The sequence below is a fragment of the Amia ocellicauda genome, chromosome 21, assembly GCF_036373705.1.
Source record: "Amia ocellicauda isolate fAmiCal2 chromosome 21, fAmiCal2.hap1, whole genome shotgun sequence".
NCBI lineage: Eukaryota > Metazoa > Chordata > Actinopteri > Amiiformes > Amiidae > Amia > Amia ocellicauda.
In genome coordinates this window covers 483,848-501,930 of record NC_089870.1, presented here as the reverse complement: position 1 = coordinate 501,930, position 18,083 = coordinate 483,848, and the positions used below count along the sequence as shown (strand labels likewise).

At 47.6% G+C, this 18,083-nt stretch overlaps 1 pseudogene; it reads left to right on the top strand.

Annotated features, from left to right (window-relative positions):
* The first annotated feature begins 10,861 nt into the window (after positions 1 to 10,861).
* Positions 10,862 to 11,017, top strand: LOC136717460 (uncharacterized; annotated as a pseudogene).
* The last annotated feature ends 7,066 nt before the right edge of the window (positions 11,018 to 18,083 follow it).

Sequence of the window (18,083 nt, the reverse complement as noted above, 5' to 3'; positions counted from 1 at the left end):
CACTGAAGATAAATACCTTCCAGATATAGAACAATTTACTCACCCTAAACGTGAGATAGGGGAAGGAGATATATTTGCTTCCATACTATTTCCTATGTATGGAGTCGGAAGAGCAATAAAGGAAATCAGATTAGTAGCTGGTATATTAGAAACATTAAATATTTCTACAACTGAAGTTCTCAGCAATTTAACAACTGAAATAGTGGCTATGTGAACTGTTGCCCTCCAGAACAGGCTAGCTCTAGATTTCCTGCTAGCAGCACAAGGAGGGACATGTGCCATTATAGGGCAGGAATGCTGTACTTACATACCAGATAACTCCGAATACATTGATAATCTTATAGAGCACATTAGGAAAGCAACTATAAAGATACACCAGTCCTCCGGAGGAAAAACCCTCTGGGGATGGCTTGCTGATACCGGAAATCTGGGTATGATTTTGTTACAAGGATTGATATCAGTAGTTACTATTTTGCTATGTCTGTATGTTTCTTTTTTATGTCTTAAATGCACTGTTCAAAGAGCATCTCAACAACTATGTAAACCTCATAATGTATTTACTGGTGTTACAGCTGCAATCAAAACACCCTTGTTGGCAGACTTTCTCTAAATTTCTATTAAACGACACTGTCCCTCACTCGGGAGGAGCAGAACTCACACACCCATTGACACAAATCTTATTCTATCCCCTTGGTTCTGGAGGCTCCATGTGACTGAGGACAAATGGATTTAGTATCAAAAGCAATAAACCTCTTGAGTCAAGGAAAACCAAAGGATGCATTGGAAAGATACTATTACAAAGGTCACTCTGCTCCATTACATTATTTGTCATTTTGCAGACGCTCTTATCCAGGGCGACTTACAAGGGTACAACAACACCGCCCCACCTGGGATTTGAACCTAAACTGCCAGTTATGAGTCCAGAGCCTTAACCACTACTCCACAGTGCTACCCCAGGATGTCCTGAGATGCCTTCAGGACATTCTGCACATTCACATTTAGGGGCACACACTTATTGCTCTCCCCGTCAGCAGGGACACGCTTACACTCGCCGAACACACATATACACCCCACAGGGAAGGGTTGGGATGAAGGAGCTGAACACGCAGTGTCAAACCTTCCTAACCCCTAAGGGGATCTGTTTGTAACTGACAAACATAACTTTTTGGCTTCTTTTCACTTTGCTTTATTTCCAAACAGTGAAGACTCTGTATTGGAATGATGAAGAAAGTGTTTTATATTAACTATATAATATTTTATATTGATAATAGAAATAATGTCATTTTATGCAGACTTGGCAAATTGAATTTATTACTGGGAGGCCAAATAAAGCCGTTAACGATACACCCTTTCTTAAATTCTCTTATCATTTCTGTTTTTGTATGATAAGAGAAATGGGTTTTTCCGAATGTATCCACCGATGGGTGTGGATTTCCTGTTTCTCCTCTCAAAGTTAAAGATGTTACCTCGTTGTTAAGAAAACCACAAGATCATACCGTTTGTATGCTGTAACAGGACCAGACATCGGCTTCTATGATGACCTCCTTCTTTGGGAAGGGCAGCCTACAAACTTTCCAGAGCTTGCATCTTTTGAAGCTTCTGATTGGATGAACGGCCACAAGATTCTACGTCATTTTCCTATAAAGTTGCACTCATGTTTGTAAACATTAAGTTCTCACTGAAGGAATTTCCTGACGTGGTGCTTCCAAGCCGGCTTGATTAAAGTTCTATTTGCTTTATCTCAACGACTTTTCCAGTTATTTCCGAGACGGGTTCTACACTGCCGGCCCATTATCAACATGCGGTTGATCTGCTGCGCATATATCCAACATTTGCAGAGGGGGATGCTTGTATTAGGCATAAAGCCCTGTATCGCATGGCAAGGGAAAAGGTGGGGCATGGGTTGGAGGGTGTTTTGGCGATAGAACCCGCGGTATGGTTGCGGGTTCAGCCAAAAGGACTGGATAACCAGCTAAAATACCTAAGTTGGTTAATGGTGTATGGCAGGTTGCCGGTGCGGGAGGTGCTTTATAGGCACAAATTGTCTAAGACCCGGTGTTGCCCTCGGCTTCCCTGTCAGGATGAAGAGACTCTGCGTCATGCTTTCTGGGATTGCTCTTATGCTAGAGATGTGTGGGCTAGGATGGGGGGAGTGTTAAATCTAATCTCCTTGGGGTATGTTCTCACTTATGATGTTGTGCTGCATGGCAGGACAGTGCCCACACCTTTAGCGGCCACCTGGGCTTTGTATTGGTTGGTGGTTTGTTTGATTAAAAAAGGAATTTGGGACTCTAGGTCTATATTGGTCAAACATAATAAATTGTGGGATTCAGGGGTGGTGATTTCCCGGTTATGTGAGGACTTGAGGGATGGAGTGAAACGGGATGTCTTGCAATGGGGCTATTCTGCAGCAAAAGAGAGGTGGAAGGGTTTGGTAAAGCTATATATTTCTTTTTACTTTTATTTATTTATTATTTTCCTTTCTTCTTTTTTTTGCCTAGCTTGGTGTTCATCGGTGGACATACACACTGAGGTGGGGTTGACTAGTGAGGATGGATCTGTTCTTCACTTTGTCAAGTTGACGGAGCAGGAAGTGACGCCAGTAAGGGGGTCTGCTTTGGCCGCAGGGCTAGATCTCTCTAGTGCTGAGGATTGTGTGATTCCACCAATGGGTAAGGCAGTTGTATTTACTGATTTGCAGGTGGCTGTTCTCCCCGATTGTTATAGGAGGATTGCCCCTCGTTCAGGGTTGACAGTGCAATCTTTCATAGATGTGGGGGTAGGGGTTATTGATAGGGATTATAGAGGTAATGTGGGAGTTATTTTATTTAATTTTGGGGTGGTGGATTTTGCTGTCCGGATGAGGGATAAGATTGCACAGTTGATTTGCGAACAGATTTCTTCTCCGTCTTTGGTATAGGTGTTTTCTTTGGAGGGGACAGTTAGAGGAGTGGGTGGGTTTGGGTCGACGGGGACATTTTGAATTGCGTATGGTTGTTACGACCCCGCACTTGTGCAGTCTGTGCGGTGTCATTGTTTTTCTTGTTGGTGCTGTGTTTCCCCCGCTCACTCATCATTGGTCCGTTTGTTTCCCGTGCTGTCCTGGGTCAGCCAATCAGAGGAGGATCCCTGACTACTTGAACCCTCCCGTTCCATCCCGCTGGAGGCTCGTCATTCTGAGTGTGTTGTCTGTGCTGTCCAGAGCTTTGTGCGTCTGCTATTGTTATACCTGCGGGTTTCGTGTGTATTGTTTGTGTATATCTTATCTGTGTCAATCGTACTGTCACCCATCCTTGTAGTAAGCCTGGGGAGAGCGAGGTAGGTAGGTAAGACGCCCCAGGGCTTACATATTCATCACACAGTATTGGGTTTTATTGAAATACACCAGGTTAGTCCACCGCAGGGTGCCGCAATGTGTATTTTTGGGATAGACTAGGTGGGTTCTGCCGTAAGGGCTTAAATAGGTTGGGGTTTTGTTTATTTATTTGATTTGGCACCCGTGTGTTCGTCCTCCCTTAGCATCTGTGTTATTGTTGATTATTGTGTTTTATCCGGGGTAATTGTCATGCCCCGGTCTTCAGTATTGTTGTGTCAACAATAAATATTTTTTATATATAATATATATTTATTTACCCCATCTGTCTCCCCAGTGCTCGCTCCTTTCACCACACTTTCCCCAGATGCTTGTGCAGGCGCGTTATGTTGCGTTTTCCTCCCACACTTTCTACCCCTAGATCCTAGACCAAGAAGGGGGGAGAGAGTCTTCGGACAGAAGTGTGACTCCACGTGCTTTCTCCTCCCAAAGCCTCACCTGTGGTGCCAGAGACTGCTTCCACAGCAGAGAAGGAGCTTGCCCCTACACCGCTTCCTTCGTCTTTGGACAGTGAGATAATGAATTTTGACTCCTTATTGAATATGCCTGTTGTAGATAATGGGCAGTTGGGTAGGATAATTGCCGGGGACCCCATGTTGGATCCGGATTGATATGAAGGGGCTCTGCGTCATATTCTTTTTTGGATAGTAACTTTTGTTTTGTTTTTTGTGCCATGCCATTATCCTTAGCAACTGCCAATGTACGAGGTCTTCGGGATAATGTTAAACGGTCTAGCCTATTTTTGTTTTTGAAGCAGACCCCTTTTGATGTTTGTTTTTTGCAGGAAGTACACCTGCGGTCAGCTTTGTTTAAGGGGGAATGGGACATGGGTTTTTCTGGGTGGTCTGTGGGGAATGTACATTCGGATGGGATTGGGGTTTTGTTTAAGGGGCACACTTGGAGAGTAGATGACTGTGTTTCTGTTCTTCCAGGGAGGATATTGTACGTGGATGCCACTCTAGGTTCGGCTTGTTATTGTTTTATAAATCTTGATGGGCCTACTAGTAAGAGTACCAGGTTAGAGGTCTTCGCGGTCTTGCCAGACTGTTTGACTACTAATAGGGTTGTAGTGCTGGGCGCGGATTTTAATGTCTCCTTGGATGCCCTTACGGAAGGAAACCAGTTTGCCTCTTCTCTGTCTCGGGTATTGCAGGCTTTCCATTTGATTGATGCGTTCTGGTCTGTACTTGTTGAAAGGGTGAGTCCAACCTGGCGCAACTCTGTTGGTGTAGCACGGCGCTTGGATTATGTGTTTTTACCAGCAACATTACATGGTCTGGTCTGCCGCACGTTGCCTCTCTGGGCCTCAGATCATGATCTCCTGTTGGTTAGTTTCGAAGCGGCATTTCCACCTGTTGGCCCGGGTTATTGGAAATTGAATGTCACGATCCTTGATAGGGCAGACTTTCGGGCTCAGTACAGAGAGTATTATGCCTCATGGAGGGCCTTGCAGCCCCTTTTCCCCTCTGTGGTCGAGTGGTGGGAGACTGTAAAGTCTAAGACTGCTGTTTTTTGCAAGGCTTACAGTTCACGGCTTCGGTGGAAGGAGAGGCTAGAGCTCCTTCCTTTTCAGCACTTTTCAGCACTGGAATATTTACATTCCAGATTGAACGAGGGAGCAGCGGTAGACTTGGACCGTTACACCTCCCTTAAAGTGGAAATCCGTTGTGTCTTGGGGCAACGTGTTGCCCGGTTTGCCTTTTTGGCCAGGGTGCAAGAGGTTGAGGAGGACAAGATGTGCTCTGCTTTTTTTTCAACTCTGTCCAGGTGAATCAGGAGAGGTCTACTATTACAGAGTTGCAGGGGGAGCAGGGCCTTGTCCCAGGGATCTTGCACTGTGCCCAGGCTTATTACTCTTCTCTGTTTTGCAACAGACAGTGTGATGAGAAGGTCGCTAGTGTCCTTCTTGATGGCATTTTTCGTAGACTGGATGCTTGTCAAAGCTCTGCCTTAGACGCTGACTTATCCTTAATGGAAATTGGCACAGCATTGCGCTCTCTACACAGCAGGTGGGCTCCAGGTTGCGATGGTCTCCCTAAGGAGTTTTACATAACCTTTTGGGATTTAGTGGGACCAGACCTCCTGAAGGTATATCAGGCTGCCTTAGCACAGTGTTTGTTGTCTATTACAAATGAGGAAGGGGATTCTTTGTTACATAACAAGAAGACCGGCAGGACCTGCAGAATTGGAGGCCTCTCGCGCTACTTACGGTCGATTACAAGGTTTTGGCCAAGGTCCTTACTGTCCGACTCGGTGGCTTTATGGCTTCTCTGGTTTCAGAAGACCAGACATGCGGGGTCTTTGGACATACTTGCAGCTGGAATCTTCTGCTGCTGAGGGATGTCCTGTCTTGGGCCGAGGATAGGGGAGTTCCCCTGGGTTTGGTCAGCATCGATCAAGAAAAGGCCTTCGATCATGTGAATCATGGCTTCCTCTTCGCGGCTCTCCATCGGATGAATGTGGGCCCTTTGTTTTTGTCCTGGCTCAAGGTGTTGTACACGGAGGCATATAGTTGTGTGCAGTTGAGTTTTTTTTTTTGTGAAGTGGTGCTTCAGAAAGGGGGAGTGCGACAAGGTTGTCCTCTCTCCCCGCTTTTGTATGTGCTCTTCATTGAGTCCTTTGCTTCTTTAATTCAAGCAGACAGGGCAGTCATCGGCATTAGTCTCCCAGGGAGTGCAGGGATGCAGCTTAAGCTTCAGCAATATGCTGATGATACCACCCTTTTCGTCACTACACATGAGTCTTTGATCCGGGTTCTGGAGCTAATTGAACAGTTTAGCGCTGAGACGGGCTACAAGGTGAACTTAGTTAAGTTCTCGATTATGTATTGTGGCCGTTGGACAGAAACGGACATGACAGCAATCCCCTTCAGTGTTTGTCAAGATGGTATAAAGATTCTGGGGGTCTGCTTCTAATAGTACCGTGCTGAATTGGCAGGCCAGGCTGGCTTTGGTCCAGTCACGGCTGGGGTTGTGGAGGCAGCAATGCCTCTCACTCTCTGGCCATGCGCTGGTGGTAAAGACGGTGTTGCTGCCTTTGTTATTGCATCTCGCTAGAGTATTCCCATTCCAGGATAGGCTGAAGCCTCAGCTCACGAGAACGGTTTTTCAGTTTTTATGGGCTGGCCGCTATGAATATGTTGCCAGACAGTTGATGTATAGGCTGGTTGGGGAGTGATGGCACGGCGTCCCTCATGTCTCTTTGAAATTTGATGTGTTTAACATCCATTTTCTTAGTAGCAGTTTCCTCTTGTATACATCTCATAAGTGTTTTTACTTTTTGCGTGTTTTCCTGGCTTTTTCGTTTAGGGGTTCGATGGCTTTCTGCATCCTCCGTCTTAATTTTCCATTGGGGCTGACAGGGGTTACCTGTTTTATGCAGGACATCCCCTGTTCTGTCGACGGTGCCGGTCCTTTGGCCACGTGGAGACCTCCTGTTCCTCGGTACGGTGCCGCAACTGTGACGAGCTTGGGCATGAGGCCAAGAACTGTACTGAGGAGCAGAGATGTGACTTGTGTGGGTCTAGGGAGCATCTGGTTCACAGGTGTCCTCAGGCTGGCTGTTCCTTTTCCCAGGCTGTCGGTGAGGGGGCTTCATCTGCAGCGGCTCCGGTTCAGGAGGAGAAGGAGGGTGGTGCTTTATGGCCCCTTGCCACTGTCGTGGCAGAGGTGCGGCGGGACCATGGGGCCTCTCCGCACCCAACACTGGAAGGCGGGTCCCCCGCTAGCCAGACAGGGCATATTTCTGTTGCCGTGCCCCTGGTTTCTCAGGGATCTGGTTCTATTCCACCGGGCCAGGGGGATCCTGTTGGTGGCTCTCAGGAGGCGGCTTCTGGATCATCTCCGAGTTGGCCAGACTCAATGCTGGGGGATTTGGAGGCTGATTTCCAGCCTATTCGCAAGAGTATAAAACGGGCTAGTATGGAGAAGGGGAACGCCAGGGACCTTAAAAAGGTTACTCTGAGCAACTCCTTTGCAGGACTGGCACCGGAGGCGGAGGCTCCCTCTTCCTTGGGGTTCTCTATGGTGATGTGTCTGGCGCTGAGCCGGGCGTCTCCCCTGCTTGTTCCAGGATGTCATGGCAGGATGGAGCCCAGACAGACTCTTAGGGCTCTAATTCTGGGGACTCGGACATGGACACTGTGGACTCTGAGTCTGGTGGACAGGGTGTCTCAGAGACTGGGGGTTACAGTCCACTTTCTCTGGGCTCCCCCATCAGCCCTGACCGGGACGGGGATTTCTGTGAACAGTCCCCAAACGAGAAGGATTACCATAACTGAACTGACTGTCTTTTAATAGACACTGTTGATTGCTTTCTTGGTGGTTTTTCCTTTATTTTGTTTCTTTAGGTTGTCCTTTTTAGCATGTGTCATGGCTGCTGGTTTTTCCTTCCTTACTATTAACTCACAGGGTTTGCAGGAGGGGAGTAAGCATCAGCCGATCTTTTTGTATTTATCTTCACTTCACTTCCTTTTCTGTTTGCAGGATTCCGGGGATGTTTCCTTGTTTACCAAGGAATAGAGTAGGGGGGAGTCTCGGTGGAGCGTGGGTGATGTCCATTCCTCTGGGGTGGGGATTTTGTTTGGGGATAGGGACATTGAGGTGCGGGATTCCTTCTCTCTGGTGCAGGGGAGGGTATTGGTTGTCGTTGTTGTATGGCGGGGCCAGAGTCTTCGCCTTATTAATGTTTATGCCCCTACAGTCCCTTCTTCACGGAAGGATTTGTTTTTGGCCCTAACGGAGGTCTGTATTACTAATAAGCAGGTTATTTGGGGAAGGGGGATTTCAATGTTGATATTGATAAGGGGGGTGATTTTAGTTTGGGGTACCTGAAGGATCTTCTTTCCCAGTTTTCTTTCGTTGATAGTTTCCGTCACTGTTGCCCGGGGGAAGGGGGGGTGACGTGGCGGAACTCTAGGAGAGCCTGTAGTTGGCTGGACTATGTTTTTGTTCCTTCTATGTTAATCTTAACCTCTACTGTGGTGTCTCCAATTTGGTTTTCAGGTTTTCAGGTTTTCAGGTTTTCGTTACACTGTCTGGGCTGGTTTTTGGCAGTGGTTACTGGAAGTTGAATAGGGACATCCTGACGGAGAGGGCTTTCAGGGAACTCTTTCTGTCCTGTTATGAGTATTGGAAGGATCTGAGGAGCCATTATGCATCTGTAGTAGAGTGTTGGGAGGCTGTGAAGGGAAGGATAAGGGCTCTGGCACAGGGTTATTGTCGGAGGAGAGCTGCTAGCCAGGGCATGGGCTTTTTGTTTCAGTCCCGTTTGGACTATCTGGAAAAGAACGAGACATGCTCTCCTTATTTTTTTAATCGGGTGAGGGTTGCACAGAGTAGAACGGTGCTCACTGGCTTGAAGGGGGACAGGGGGGTCACTGTGGTGGATAAGGCCAGGATGGTGGAGGTGGCTACTGAATTCTATAGGGACTTTTTTAGTGAGAAGGGGCTTGATGTACAGCTTGTGGACTCCTTTTTAGGCAGGCCTGCAGGTCGTGGGGGAGCTGGAACAGCCGAGCTGTGGGCAGTGCTGTGGTCTATGAGCAATGCTAAAGTGCCTGGGATCGATGGCCTGCCCAAAGAATTCTATTTCACTTTCTGGGATGTTTTGGCTGGGGACTTGTTGGAGGTGGTGGGTGAGATCATTCACAGGGGTGAGTTGGGGAGCACTATGCGGCTGTTTAAGGTAGGTGACACTTCGGTTTGCAGAACTGGCGGCCTCTCTCCATGCTGTGCGTGGATTACAAGGTTGAAGAGAGCCTTGCCCACCATTGTCAGTTGCAATCAGACTTGTGGAGTGGCGGGGCGATCCATTCATTGGAACCTCCAGCTGACTCGGGATGCCATTGCCTGGGCAGAAGACCGAAATGTGCCTCTGATGGTGGTGAGCCTTGATCAGGAGAAAGCTTTTGATCGGGTGAACCACAGTTGTTTGTTTCGTATCCTGTCTCGATTTGGTTTTGGTGATTCCTTTCTGAGGTGGTTGCGTATTCTGTACACTAGTGGGGGGAGTAGGGTTAATGTTACTGGGAACTTAGGTGATTTTGTTTTGCAGGAGTCTGGGGTTCGGCAGGGCTGCCCCCTCTCTCCTCTTCTGTATGTCTTGTTCATGGAACCATTTGCAGAGTCTGTGAGGGGGGACCCAGGAATAGATGGACTGTTGTTGTTGTTGCTCTGCTTGTGATTTTGGGTGTGTCCTTTTTGTGTGTGGGAGGAGATATGGTGAACTGGTCCGCTAGGATTGCACGGGTCAGAGGTAAACTTGGGTTGTGGCAGTCTCAGTCTTTGTCCCACTCTGGAAAGGTTTTGGTTCTTAAGATGGACGTGCTGCCATCTTTGGTTTATTTGGCTTGTGTTTTTCCTTTACCTGCTCGGCTTCGAAAGGTTTTGCTTTCTTTGGTTTTTCGGTTCTTTTGGGGCGGGAGGTATGAGTATGTTGCCCGGGTTCATTTGTGTCAGGAGGTGAGGGGGGGGGGGTAGGGATATTCCTCATCTTCCCCTCAAACTTGACTGTATTTTCTTTTGTAATTTGTGTCTTGCTTTAAGGTCTCCTTTTGTTCATAAGTTTCAGTTTTTTGTTTGGCTGTGGTTTTCTTTTGCCATGCGGCATTTGGTGGTGTGGTCTCATACTGCCCCCCGGGCAAAGGTCTTGCCTGGACCTCTGTCAGAACCACAGGGCCTTATACAGGGAATCGAGAGATGGCTTGGTGGAGGGGGAGGTGGCTGGGTGTGCTCGGGAGGTCTGGGTACGGGTCCAACCAAAGGGCCTGGACAACAGGCTGTAGGACCTGAATTGGATGGGGGGTCAAAAGAGGCTGGCAGTGAGGGAGGTGCTGTACCAGCATAAGTTGACGAGGAACCCATATTGTCCTCGGTGTTCCTGCTTTGCCATAGAGATGCAGAAACACGTGTTTTGGGAGTGCCCTTATGCTGCGGCTGTGTGGGCCAGGTTGGGTGGGATTCTGGGGCTGCTGGGGAGCGGGGTGCATTTGTCTTATCAGGGCATTATGCTGGGCTTGGTGTTGCAGGGGGCGGAGGCTCGTGTCCAGTTCCTAGTTTGGTTGGTCATCAGTCTGGGGAAGCAGGGGTTGTGGGATTCTCGGGCTGCCCTGATCAGGAATAATGTGGATTGGGGAGTCATTGGAGTGGTGCAGAGGGTGGCTGCTGATCTTAAGGGCAGGGTAAGGGGTGATGTACAGAGGTGGGGTTTCCACGCTGCAAAGGAAAAGTGGAAGGGATTCGTGGGCTTGTTAGGGCGGGGTGTTGGAGGTGCCGTGTGATTATAGATTGCTTGTCCTGGTTGTGATGTGTTGGTTCTGTTTAGCATCTTGTTTTTGCGCATTTCCTGTGCTTCTTTCTGGTCCCATGTGGGGACAACATATTCAACGGATTTTTGAACAGCAGATCGGGCATATGAGGAGGAGGAGGAGGAGGAGGTGGTGGCAGTGCTGGTGGTGGTGGTCATTGTCAAGCAAATAAGCTTGCTAAGGTACCCTGCAGCAGTAGCCCTGCTAAGATCAAGTGTAGTATCTGTTCTTATCAGTTGTTATGGATTTTTGCAACGGGGAGTCGGAGAGGGAGCTTGCTCCACCCGCTTTTGGCATCTGCCCGGTATTGCAGTGTTTCCAGGAAAGGTGCAGGCACCTCCTTATCATTCTTGGGTTGAAAGAAAGAAAGCCAGCCTGCCTGCCTGCCTGCCTGCCTGCCTGCCTGCCTGACTGACTGACTGACTGAAGTGACGGAATATATGTGCTTTGTGATGTCATTGCAGTCAGCTGAGAGTTGAGTTCTGTGATATCATCGCTGACCTGGCAGTAAAGGGAGAGGCAGAGAAAGGCACTGAGCTCCCTCGCTGACTGGGCTAGAATGGGGAATGGCAGAGAGGATGGAACGGAACACAGGAAATATACTATTATATTATTCATATTGTGAATCGATCTGTTCTGTATAGCCATGATTTTTTGACTGAAAAAGCTATTTTTCTTGTGTGCACATTGAATATTGAATTGGTGTGTGTGTGTGTGTGTGTGTGTGTGTGTGTATGTGTCTGTCGTCTGTCTGCCTGTCTGTCTGTCTCTCTCTCTCTCCCTCCCTCCCAGCTGTCTAAAGCATGGCCTACGGCCACAGGGAATACCCGGGAGCTGGTTGGAAGCATCTCAGACTCGGGCTTCCCTTCATTACGCATAACGCTTTCGCCTTTTACTAAAGGTGATTTCAACTGTGCCCTGAGGGATGTAGACCAGAGTAAGCCCTGTAACGATAGATCCAGCAGGGATCTCGCTGCGTTCGTGGAGGACTTTGAACTCTGCAATGCAGGTCGGGACCTGGTCCCCTTGTTCACCTGGGTGAGTCCTTCTGGCTCCTTCTTCTCCAGGATAGATCTCGTCCTCCTCAGTAAGCCACTGGAGAGGACGGCCATGTCTCCAGAGATGATCTTCTTTTCATACCACAGGCTCCTGATGACAGAGATGCTCCATCCGGAGCACACGGGAGTCGGGAGGACCTTTTTGATTCTCCCATAGAGTGGTGGGAGATGGTGAAGAAAAGAACCAAGGGCTACTTCATTCAGCTGGGGAAACGGAAAGCGGGCAAGATATTCCCATCTAAACGCCTGCCTCCAGTGCCTGAGTCTTCTACTGCTCAGAGGCTTCAACCTGGCTGAGGAGGTGGCCCGGTCAAACTGAATCTCTCCGCCCTCTATCGGGAGGAGCAAGAGAAGATCATGGTCCTTTCCAGGGTCTGCATCATGGAGGACGATGAGAAGTGCAGCCGCTTCTTCTTGAAGAAAACGAAGGAGAGGCGGCCTGCAATGTCCTCCATGATCGACCCCTCGGGGCAGGAGGTGGAGGGCAGAGAGGCTGTTGAGACAGTGGTGCGGGACTTCTACAGAGAGTTGTATGATCAGAAGGTGATGGATAAAAATCTGCTGCTCAGAGATATCGTGGCGTACTCGAACGAGAGAAGGCTTCCCCTGGTCCTTATCAGTCTGGACCAGGAGAAAGCCTTCGATAGAGTGGGCCACAAATACCTGCAGCTTGTTATGGAGAGGATGGGTCACGCTCTTACCCTGAGGAGGTGAGTTAAGATCATTTACAGCGGCCTAAGCAGCAGGGTTCGACGGGGTTGTTCCCTGTCGGTCCTGCTGTACGTCCTCTTTTTGGAGCCATTCATGCAGGTGATCCGCCGGGACGTCCGGGTGACAGGTTTCCATTTCCTGGGTTCCGGCGGAGAGCAACTGAAAGCCCTGGCCTATATGGACGATGTGGACGTTGTCTGCATGGACGTGTTGTCCGTGGCCAGGGGTGAGGAACTGCTGGATGGCTTCTGCAGGGCGACAGGGGCCGCTGTCAATAAGGCCAAGAGCGAGGTCTATTTCTCCAAGGCATGGCCTGTCGGCTGGGGCCCGCTGACCGTGTTCCCTGTGAAGCCGTCCATCAAGTTTCTGGGGATCACGATCGATGGGACCAACACGGGTGCCTGGAGCTGGGAGGAAGCCTTATCCAAGGTCCAAAGGAAGATCCACGGCTGGAGCACAAGGACCTTGATGATGGCTGGTAAGGTGCTGGTCATAAAGGCCATCCTCTTCCTGATACTTCTCTACGTTGGTATGATCTTCCACCTAGACAAGGTCGTCGCAAAACTAGTGACCAGAATTATATTTCGGTTTGTCTGGGGGAGCAAAATGGAGAGGCTGAAAAGAGTGCAGATGGTGAAGGGTACCCTGGATGGAGGTAGGGGGGTCCCGGACGTTGTGTGGCTTATAAAGGTTCACGGGCTGGCATATGTGGTCAAGAACATCCAGGCTGCTGGCAAGAAAGTGAATTTTATGAACCGCTTTTATTTTGCCAGCAGCCTGAGACCATTCGGCCTCTGCACCATGGATAACACCAGGCCGCACTCGTGGGATCCCCTGCCATTCTATAGGGCGCTCCGAGCCTTTGCGCTTGAAGTAGGCCTCCATAAAGTCGCGCTGGTCTCCTGGGACTACAAGGAGTACAGCTGAATAGAAGATTTCCCTCCCGAAACCTGCCAGTTTATCTGGGCTAAAGCTACGCACGTTTGCCTCACAAATACGCAGAAAGATGTCTCCTGGATGGCCGTGAGTCGGTGTCTCCCCACCCAAGTGTTCATGCACAGAAGGGGCCTGGCCCTTTTTGACACCTGCCCCTACAAGGGTTGCCTGGGAAAGGAGATAGAGACTCATATCTTTAGGGACTGCTCCTCCGCCTGCAGGGTCTGGCTCCTGTTTTTCCCGTTCCTCTGCAGGTTTGCCGTTCCTGTGCGGGCGACCGCCCAGCAGATCCTCTATGGTCCAGCTAAAGGATTGACATCTTCAACCCTGAGGTGCTGGTGGCGTGTTGTCTGCGCAGTGAAACAGGCCCTGTGGGAGGGACGGAACATCTGTCTGTTCAACGAGCTGGACCCAGTTGTAATCGTGCGCAGGGGCTTTATCCTAGTTAGGGACTATGTCAATCTGGAGGTCCATCAACTGGCACATTCACAATCTGGGGGAGCTCAGGATCCCATGATGGGACACCACCTCCGGGGACGGCCATCTCCCCCTGCTGGAGCCCGAGTCTGAGATCTTTTATACTTTTACTGATTATAACTGTTTTAAAAAATATATTTTTAATTGTTTTTAATGAAATGTGTTGATTTTAAAAGCACTTGTTTGTTTTGGTTTGTTTCTTTGTCAAATGCATTGACCATTATGATTTGAATTTTAAATGCATCAGATTGTTTTGGTTTGGTTTATGTTATAATCGTATTTTTTTTATTTATCTGGTGCATTTTTAATTAATTTCAATGCATTTGACTCTTTTGTTTAATTGTGTTTTGTTGGCAGTTTGCCATTTATTCACAAGTTTATTGTTTAATTGATTTAATGCACAATTATACTTTGAGTTCATGTATATTTTGGTTTATTTTAATCACGTTAAGATTTTAAAAAGTTTTAAGTGATTTTAGAATTGTTTTTAAACATATTTTAAACATAAGTATTACAATTTTGAATGTTTTTATTTCTGTAAATGTAAAATACTTTCTCATTAAAACAGTACTTTACTAAAGCTTTCCATGGAGGGGAACTTGGATGAGTTTGTACTGAGTTTGAGATCTTTTATTGCTTTTATTGATTAATTATTGTTTTTAAAGATTATTTATTTAGTTGTTTTTAAAGAAATGTATTGTTTTTAAATGCACCTGTTTTCTTGGTTTAATAGTTTGGTGTTTTGTTATGTTTTTTGTCTAATACATTGACCGTTCTTATTCTTTTTTAAATGAATCAGATTGTTTTGTTTTAGTTTTCTTTGTTTTCTTTTGTTTATCTGATGCATTTCCTGTTAATTTCAATTTATTAGACTGTTTTGTTTAATTGCTGTTTTTTTGGCATTTTGCCCTTTAAGCACAATTAGGTTTTGATTGCTTTTAATGCGTTTTGTTTTCAATCATTTTGGAATTTTGGTTTAAATCACTTTAAAGAGTTTTTTTTTCAATGTAATTATAAGTATTAAAATTTGAATGTTTTTTATTATGTAATGTAAAATACTTTACCAAATAAACAGTATTTTACTAAAGCTCTCCGTGGAGGGGGATGTGGATGACTTTGTACAATTTTTTGGGAGGCTCTGCCCTGTTGGGGCGGAGCTGTGATCCAGGTGAACAGCAGATCGGGCATAAGAGGGAATGCGGGCAGAGGAGGAGGAGGAAGAGGGGCGGTCAAGCAAATAAGCTTGCTATGGCACCTAGCAGCAGCAAGCTGCAGCAGCCCCCCACCCCCACCACTGGTGGCGCCCTCTCCGGCCTGCACCGCTGATGTTCCGGGGGGAGCCCATTGCTGGTATTGCTTCTCGGACTTTTGGCTAAGTCAAGTGTGGTTTTCCGTACCACTCTTGGTATATTGAAGTGATTGCTTTGTTAGATAGGTTTGCTGTTTTTCGCATGATATTTTGATTGTTTCGTGTTTTGATTGTTTTGAGTTTTTCTTCCTTCTATAGGTTTCCTTTCTTTTCTTCATCTTTTGCAGCGAGTGGCGCTACCATTGTATTCGTTTTGCTTCTTTAGTTGTGAATGGGATGCCTGATCCCATCCATGTTTCTCATCTGGATTTTTCATGTTTGCTTTTGCAGAAGGAGTTATCTGATGTCATGGTGATGGATTGGTGATGATGGATTTGATGTCAGTTTTCGATCTGGTGCTTTTTGGTTGCGGTTGGATGAGAAGAAAGATTGTCCCTTGTTGAACATGTTCTGTGTGGAGAAACTCGGTGATAATGCACTGAAGACGGTGACTGTCAGAATGTTTAACGAGTTGGTGACTGTGGAAGATATTGTGATTTGGTTGTCTCTTGATTGTGCTGTTAAGGGCCAACCGAGCAAGGTTGTGGATGCAGATGGAGTCTGGACTTGTGCCTGGCACATTCCAGTTCAGCAGCGCCCGGACCCTACTGGGTATTTATGGGGACTTGTTTGGTGACAGGGTACCTGATCCAGCTGGACTGCAAACCTTTTTGGATTTCTTGGAGGACTCCATTGGGGATGACGCTCTTCTTTCCCAGGAAGTGTCTGAAGCTGAGTTGTCTGGGGCTCTCCGGACTTTTAAATGGGGGAAGTCTCCAGGTGGGGATGGATTGCTGGTGGAATTCTATCGGACTTGTTGGGTTTATTTAGTGAATTTGAAATCTTGGCATATCTCCCTGACAGTTTTAGAGAAGGCATAGTGACCCTTTTATATAAGAAATCTGACCGAACAGACTTGCAGAACTGGAGACCAATCACCCTTTTAAATGTGGATTTTAAACTTTTTGGCAAGATTTTAATGCTGCGAATGAAGTCTGTTTTAGGGGATGTTGTCCACCAGGATCAAAGCTGTGCAGTGCCGGGGAGGAGGATCACAGACTGATTCGAGACGTCTGTTTTGCGAGAAAGAGGGATTTGGCTTGCTCAGTACATGTTTTCTGTACTGCGAAAAATTGATTTTCCGGACAGGTTTCTAACATGGGTGGACCTGCTTTATGGGGACATCTCTAGCAGGATTGTAATTAACAGGTTTCTGTCCGCTGCGGTGTTCGTCAGGGCTGTCCATTATCCCCCTTATTGTTTCTGTGTTCTATTGAACCCCTGGCCCGGGCTTTGAGAAGGGACAGACTGATTAGTGGGTTGGGGATTCCTGGGAGTGGCGGGCAGGAAATTCAATGCGTCCTCTACATGGATGACGTCAATCTGGTCTGCATGGATGGTCTGTTGGTAGAGAGGGCATTCGGGATTACGGATAGTTTCAGGCAGGCCTCGGGTTTCAGATTAAACAGAGCCAAATGCGAGGTTTTGTACTGTGGGCTTTGGAGGACCTACCTTACAGTTAAATGTGATTTTATAAAGTTATTGGGGGTGAAGTTTTCTTCCTTGGGCTTTGGGAATGCAAACTGGCAGGATGTTGCCGTGCGAGTCACTTGACGACTGGGGAATTGGGAGTTGCGGGACCTCTCCCTGGAGGGCAAGGTTTTAATTGTGAAGATGATTGTATTGCCCATGTTATTGTGTGTGGGGGTAGTGTTTCCGATTGTATTATTTTTTTTGGAAATCCAAATGGGAACGGCTGCGGCATGAGGTGATTTGCCGCCAGGTTTCCAATGGTGGTAAGGGTGTTACAGATCTTAGACTGGTTTTAATGATCCATTTTGTTTGTCTGCATGTGTCCTTGTGTCTTTCGTTGGTGTCTTAAGCCTCCTTTTTTCAAGTTTTTTTCTTGGTTCTTACTTGCCTTCCCTCTGCCTCTTGGTTGTGCCCCTGACTGTCCCTGTGTCATTCACACTCCCTTTTCCGTATGATTTACTCAAGAAGTTTTTACACCGCCATTACCTCGCTCATTGCCCTGCCACCGTTCTTACAAAACGTAGGCAACTATCTGCAGGAAAGGGAATCAATGTGTCTGGTGCGGGGCCTTGCTGTAGGCAAGACTGCCCAGGTGTGGCGAAATGTTGCTGACCCTGCCCTTCTGAACAGGCACTGAGACTTGTCTTGGCTGGTTGCCCACGATATTTTGCCAGTCCGCGCTGTCATGTGTGCATGGGGTTTAGGCACGACACCTTGATGCCCCTTTCCAGGTTGTGTGGCAAATGAAACTGTGTTCCACCTTTTGAAGGAGTGTGCGGCTGCACAGCAATTGTGGCTTGAAATCGAAGGCATTACGGTGTCTTTTTTTGGACCAGGTGACCTTTGATAGTCAACTGGTGCTCTATGGAGCTCATCTACACCGCACATGCTGGTGGCCTCTGTGGCTTATGTTGTACTGTTTTCTAGAGGCTCTGTGGTGCGCCCGGACCCTCTTGGTGCGCAAAGGCTATCTCTGCAGGCCATGGCACATCTTGGCATGTCTTTCCTGTGGGATTACATCCACCAAGATTACAAGAACCTTGGTGCTGCGGATATGCAGCGGATCTGGCATTTGGCAGCATGGCCGGGACAGATGGCCTGGGTTGATGGCGTTGGCTGATGGGTGAGGGTGCTCTAGTTCAGGAGGGCTGGCTCTAGGCTCCTTTCTTAAGGGCACCCTCTCTCCTGCACAATGCTTCGCTATTTCTTGTTTGTGTTTCTGTTCTGCTTTGTGTTTTATTTTGTTTTGGTTTGATGATCTTCACGATTTGTTTTCTTGTGTGACTTTTGTTGTGGTCTGACTTTTGTACATGAATTGTAATGGTCCTGTTTTGTACCAAT